A 6,936-nucleotide genomic window follows, 5' to 3' on the forward strand; every position below is an offset into this window, starting at 1 on the left:
GTAAGTCTGGTCAGGCTAGTAGTAGGTCTCCAGTCAAATCAGTGTTCTGTCCACCCACAGCTGAACATGTATATTAGTTAATACGTTAAATAAAGTCGTGTTGGATCTTCTCCAGTGTTGGAGGTCTGTCTCTCGCTACACTGCAGCAAGTGCAGTCCACATCGACCCAACCTGCCTAACACATCACTTCCCTTTAAATGCCTCAACCATTCCACGTGGTAGCAGGTTTCACATTCTCACCAAAGAGCAACAAAGTTTCTCCTGAATTCCTTGTTGGATTTATGAGCGATGATGTCTCATGTCAGACCGCTAATTTTAGACATTGTAGCCCAGTCAAACCCGTTTGTGATTTTAAATTTTAATCGGTCACTTCAGTTCTCTAGAGAAAAGAGCTCAGCCTGTTAGGTCTTTCAGAGTTTCAAACCATTTTAAGGGGCATTCTAGCAAAGACTATTAACAGTAAGTTGACTTTCTTTAATTTATGGAAAGTATTCAGTTATTAGTAGTTTCACTACAAACAAGGTTATTTATGTGGCAATACAATTTACAATTAGATTCAAGGCTCCATGAAAAGGTAAATTTAAAATCTTGCGAGTGACAAAAATTCCAAATGTCCCATCATTGCCAAAACTGAATCATCTCTGTGCATAGTCCAAAGCAACAGATCCCTCCCACGCACAACAAAACTGTTATAGTTCTCTAGTTCCAGTAAAATTTCCTCAAAAAATATTAAACAAAACAAAATATACACTTTAAACACTTTGGGAAAGAAAGGAAAATCCAAACCTCAAATTACTTTCACTCGGTAGTTACATATTAATGCAGATTACAAAATATGGAGCACTGAGGGAGAAGAATAAACTAACCTTTAATATCTCAATACAGTCGTGGAGCTGACACGTCAAAGCAGACTCAGACTTTGTTGTGATGTGAAGAATTAAAGTATGTTTCCAGTTTTACAGAACAAAAATGTTTCTCTGTCGGTGCATGCAGTTGTTTAAAAAACAGAAGCTATGTCCTGTTAAGCTCATTACTTCCTGTAAGGGAGTGGTTTGCACAAAGGAAAATTGTTCTCAGCAGTTTGTTTAAAGGAACATGTACTGAATATAAAGATAGAGAAAGATAAACTGAGTAAATAGGGAGAATCTATTCCCATTGGTAACAGGATCAAGAAACCGAGGATTAAAGTAATTGAATGAATGAAAATGAAAATCGCTTATTGTCACGAGTAAGCTTCAATGAAGTTACTGTGAAAAGCCCCTAGTCGCCACATTCCGGCGCCTGTTCGGGGAGGCTGGTACGGGAATTGAACCGTGCTGCTGGCCTGCCTTGGCCTGCTTTAAAAGCCAACGATTTAGCCCAGTGTGCTAAACCAGCCCCTAATTTCCAAAGGAAATGATGGTGAGGTGAGGAAAATCATATTTACCCAATGAGTGATTAGGATCTGGAATGCACTGCCTAAAGGTACGATGAAGGCAGATTCGCTCGTAGCTTTCAAAAGAGAATTAGAACATTACCTGAAGATAAAAATTTGCAGGGTTAAGGGGAAAAGGAAGGGGATTAGAACTTGGTGAATTGCTCTTGCAAAAGTGCTAGCACAGTTATGAGAGGCTGAACGGCCTGCTTCTGTACTATAGTTATTGTATGATTCTATAAAATGTTTGCAAATCAAATTTTTGTATGTGGAAGAAGAGCAGAGACTGTTTGCCGCATTTTTAATGTATTCGCATATTCAAATTACATGATAATGAGATTTTGATTAAACTTCCATCATCATATGGGGAGATGGTGGTGTAGTGGTATTGGCACTGGGCTAGTAATCCAGAAACCAGGGCGATGCCTCGAATCCCACCATGAAATTTAAATTCAACAAAAAACTGAATGAAAAGGCTTATAATGATCATGAAACCATTGTTGATTCTCGTAAAAATAAACACCAGGTTCATTGGAAGGAAATCTAATTCCTCCCTTCCCTGGCCTGGCGTACTTATGACTCCAGATCAACAGCAATGTGGTTGACTCTTAAATAGCCTCTAAAATGGCCGAGCAAACCATTCAGTTCAAGAGCAATTAAGGGTAATCTGGGGCGAAATTCTCCGACCCCACGCAGGGTCGGAGAATCGGCCGGCAGCGGCGTTATTCCCGCTCCCGCAGGGTTTTTAATTCTCTGACCGGCCAAAAACCGGCGCTGTGCAAATCCCGCCGGCAGCGTCTGAAAACAGCTGGCGCCGGCGGGATTTCATTATATTTTTTTTTCCACAAATCTCCGGCCCGGATGGGCCGAAGTCCCGCCGACGTGGCCACGGGTCACATCGGCGAAAATCACAGTACCTGTCGGGGGGGGAGGGGGGGGGGGGGGGGGGGGTTGCGGCATCGGGGGGGGGGTTGCGGCATGGGGGGGTTGCGGTATCGGGGGGGGGTTGCGGCATCGGGGGGGTTGCGGCATCGGGGGGGTTGCGGCATGGGGGGGGGTTTGGGGGCAGCGGCGTGCAGAGAGGGGGGGCGACGGATGCCCGGGGCCAACGCACCGTCGCCCCCCCCCTCTGTACGCCGCTGCCCCTACCCCAACCACCCCCCCCTCCCCCCCCCTACCTCCCTCCAACGCCCCTACCCCCTCCCCACCACCTCTACCCCCCCCCCCCACCACCCCTACCCCCCTCCCCACCACCCCTACCCCCCTCCCCACCACCCCTACCCCCTCCAACGCCGCCCCCCATCTCTCGCAATGCCGCAACCCCCCACCCTCAACGCCGGTACCCACACCCCGTCCCCCTCCCTCTGAAGGCCGGTACCCACACCCCCCCTCCCTCTGAAGGCCGGTACCCACAGCCCCCCCCTCTCTCCTCCTCCCCCCTTCCTTCCTCCTCCCCCCCTTCCTTCCTCCTCCCCCCTTCCTTCCTCCCCCCCCTCCTTCCTCCTCCCCCCTTCCTTCCTCCTCCCCCCCTTCCTTCCTCCGTTAGTGGGGGGGGGGTGCGGCGTTGGAGGGGGGTAGGGGTGGTGAAGGGGGTAGGGGTGGTGAGGGGAGGGGGTTGGGGTAGGGGCAGCTGCGTGTAGAGGGGGGGCGACGGTGCGTTGGCCCCGGGCATCCGTCGCCCCCCTACTCTGCACGCCGCTGCCCCTACCCCAAACCCCCCTCACCACCCCTACCCCCTTCACCACCCCTACCCCCTTCACCACCCCTACCCCCCTCCAACGCCGCCCCCCTCCAACGCCGCCCCGCCCCTCAACTCAACGCCGCAAACCCACCCCCTCCCTCTCCTCTCAACTCAACGCCGCAAACCCCCCAACGCCGGGTCTGTCTCTCTCCTCCTCCCCCCCCCCCCCCCAAAACGCCGGGTCTCACCACTTCCGCAGCTGGTAAAACTGACGCGTATCGCGTCAGTCAGCTGCTGGCCCCTCCGGGAACGGAGAATAGCGGCCTAAAAGAAGGCCCCGACGCCGGAGTCATCTACACCGATTTTTCTCGCCGGAAATCGGCGTTACGACGGTCTGCAGAGAATTTCGCCCCTGAAGTGGACAATAAATGCTAGGCCAGCCAAAGAGGAACACATTCCATGAACTCATTAAAAAATATATTGCTAAAGCATTTCTCAAATGCCCGTGCAAGATCTGATGGGTATCTTTTCAAATACACAATGGGTGCAATCTTACCAAAAAATAGCAAAGTATCAGGTCCAGTGAGAAAAACGGTGCAAATCCCATTGACGCCATTGTGAGCCTCTTAAACAGAAGCTTTTTTCTGCAGGTGAATCACGCCACGCTCTTGGTGGTCTCCCTCTGATTCGGCCGCCGCGGGGAAACTTAATCACTGCAATCACTGGGGAGCTCCATATAAAGGTCTCCCCAGTACTTGTTCCAGGTTCATTGAAGGTAAGATGGCGGCCAGGAAGCCTCCTCCACGATTCCCGGAGGGAGCCTTGATCAGACTTTTGGATGGTGTGCAGCAGAGGAAGGACGTACTGTATCCACACTCGAGGATGCGTCCACCCAGTAAGGTGACCACGCCCACCCGGGAAGCTATCGCAGCATTGGCGAGTGCCAGCTCACTCCAGAAGAGGACTGGGTAGCAATGCCGGACGAAAATGAATGACCTTGTTTGCATGGCCAGAGTAAGCCTGCCACCTCCAGTCTATCAATGCACCCCCTCACCCACCCCTCACACCTCAAAGATGATCTCTCACCCAGCCACCTTGCGGGTTTCCCACCTCTAACGAGGCCCTCTTGCCCCCTCCCCCCAATCTCCAAGGTGCACCCCAGTCTCAACTCAACTCTCACATCCCCGCTCTCATGCAAGTCCCACGCATGCCACTCCATAACATTTTGATCTGACAGAACTCCCACCTACACCCTCCCCATCTGTATCCCCGCAGGATAAAATTGAGCACAAATGGCGTGAAAGACCCCAATCACCCTGTGTCATGCGAGAGCTCCACAACCTCAGCCCACACGTGGAAAGAGCCCTTGAGCTGGCTGGGGAGGAGCCTGACTCCGCCTGCGTTTATGGCAAAATAGGGGCAGCGAGCAAAAGTGCAAACCCTAAAACAAATAATCATTCCCTCAACCTCATGTGAGTAAACATCTTGCATCATTTATTCTCCATGATGCACTAATGCCATCTCCCTTCCCATGTAGGACAATCAGACCAGCAGTCCTCTCGCCCCTGGAAACCTCTGACCCGAGCAGCTCAGAGAGTGGTTTCTCAGACATCACCATAGATGAGGCAGTAGTCAACCACACCCTCCACCAGTGTAGATATCACACCTTGGTGGGAATAACTAGCAGGCAGGCTTCTGGGTCACTGACTGCTGAGCACCTCGCAGCTGAAGATCCAAGGCAGAGATATCCTAGGCATGCGGCACTTGAAGGGATGACAGAGCCCAAGATACTGCTGAGCACTGGCTGATGACGTGCTCCTGTGTCCGGTTATCCCAGAGCTGCTGGAACTGCAAAGGCAGAGTCATGCAGGAAGGGATGACAGCAACACAATGGGATCATTACTGCGAGGGTGGCGTCTGCAGTGCAATCCCTGGCGTGGGAGGTGCACTCCATGGGGGTGATGTCTGCTCCATGGAGGGCACTTCATGCCCTCAGTCATGCCCTCCATGACTGAGGGCATGAGCTCCATGGTGCAGAGCTTCAACTGCACTGGCAGGCACTGGTGGGAATTCACAAGGGGGCAGGGGGCTCCTGGATCTCATTTTGACTGTCCCTATAACCCAGTGAGGAGCACAGGGGCCCCCGAAGGCAAGAGGATTAGTAGTAGCCGAGCCCAGGTCCTCCATCCAGAGAACCCCAGGCGGAGGGGGGTGCAGTCCATCTGACACCCTCCTCCCTGTGAGTGACACATCTCCAGCCGTGCACACCAAGGAGGGGTAGCACTGCAACGCCCATGCTGCCCAAAAGTGGGCCCAGACCATCGAGGTCCAGGCTCCTAGGGTACACCTGCCAAAGTGATCTCAGGAAAGTGGGTGTGGAAGGCAACAGGCCGTCTCAACCTCAGCTGTGAATCCTGGGGATATGTCTAGACATAGTGAGGAGATGAGGAAGAGTAAGAAACAGAGGTACCTGGTGGGTATGGGTGAACATAGGCCACTGCTGTGAAAAATCACTTGTAAACAAACATAACTCTGATCACCAGCAGATCCTCCACCCTGTCATTTCATGACGCCATGCTTCGCCAAGCCCCTGCACACACTCGACACTTCATCAGCCCAGTGTGCAGTGTGAGAATTGCAGTGCTATGTGTCTCCCACCTTTCACACTGATGACTCGGTGAAGATGCTATGCTGCTGGCAGGGAACCCTCCCACTGCCACAGGGTATACCCCTATCTCCCCTCCCCTGATCCTGCCTCCCCTTCATCAAAGCTCAGGACTCTCATTTCAGCGCCTCTGACAACACAACAGGGCCCCTGAACTTGAGGGCATCCCTAGTTCATCAGCCCATGCAGGCCCTAGCCATGGCCCAATGTCCTGCCTCCTTATCATCTCACCGTCCTCCTCGACTTGCTCCTCATCCGAGGAGATGTGCTGCTCCTCTATCTCCTCGGGGTCCAAATGATCGCCTCTCTGCAGCGCCAAGGTGGGGAGAGTGCAGCAGACCACTGTTATATGGCACACCCCCTTGGCACCCATCAAATGAAGAGCGCAGAGCCACATAAATGCAGTCTATCACACGCTTCACTCGGGTCTGGACAATTAAACGGCTGAAACCATGGCCCTGATGTGTTGGCTTTCCTGGTCCTGGTCTGAGTTGAAATATATGTGGGCCATCGCAAAAAGAGCAACTGTTACCTCCTAAATGCATTTGTCCATGACTGACTGGAAGCTGCCCTGAAATGAGCCGCTCACATAGAGGTTCAGAGTGGACATCACTTTAAGGGCCTCGGTCAGTGAGCGTCCTCCCATTCCTCGTGGTGCCAGCTCTTGCAGGACATGGCAAAGGTGATCCAGCATCCCCCGGGATAGACGCAGTCTTCGCCAGCACTGTGGCTCCAACATCTGCAGATAGGATGTCCGATGTTGGCATACCCTTGGCCGGTACTGACTCCAACGTGACTGTTCGCTCTGGTTCTGCTCCTGGAACAGCTATTTGTCCAGCCTCCCCCTCCTCAGCAGGGTATCACTCTGTCTCTGCTGCTGCTCTATTTATAGCAGTACAAACGCCAACTTAATAGGCTCCATGATTCTCCAGAATCATACACTGGAAAGAGAAGAACACCAAAGTGAGCAATGAGGTTTCCTGACAGAGCCATTACACTTAGCCCTCCATTCCACTGGGACCGCCACCCATGACCCACCCCCCGCCCCCGCCGTTCCTCTTACCACCACCAAGATCAGGCTCCTAGACCCTTGAGAGTCTCATTGGCACATTTCTCCTGACATTGCAGTTGATCTGGAGTTACAAGTACGCCATGTCCTCGCCGGTGTACCATGAG

General features: G+C 52.4%; 1 protein-coding gene across 1 annotated transcript in view; it reads right to left on the reverse strand.

Annotated features, from left to right (window-relative positions):
• Positions 1–1,022, reverse strand: part of snx20 (sorting nexin 20) — a 45,141-nt gene extending 44,119 nt beyond the window's left edge. Inside the window, exon 1 of the mRNA XM_038806694.1 lies at positions 867–1,022. The gene's annotated coding sequence lies outside the window, so the exon portion shown is untranslated. The remainder of the gene's footprint in view (positions 1–866) is intronic.
• Positions 1,023–6,936: the final 5,914 nt, after the last annotated feature.

The sequence above is a fragment of the Scyliorhinus canicula genome, chromosome 9 (genome assembly GCF_902713615.1).
Source record: "Scyliorhinus canicula chromosome 9, sScyCan1.1, whole genome shotgun sequence".
In the NCBI taxonomy this organism is placed as follows: Eukaryota; Metazoa; Chordata; class Chondrichthyes; order Carcharhiniformes; family Scyliorhinidae; genus Scyliorhinus; species Scyliorhinus canicula.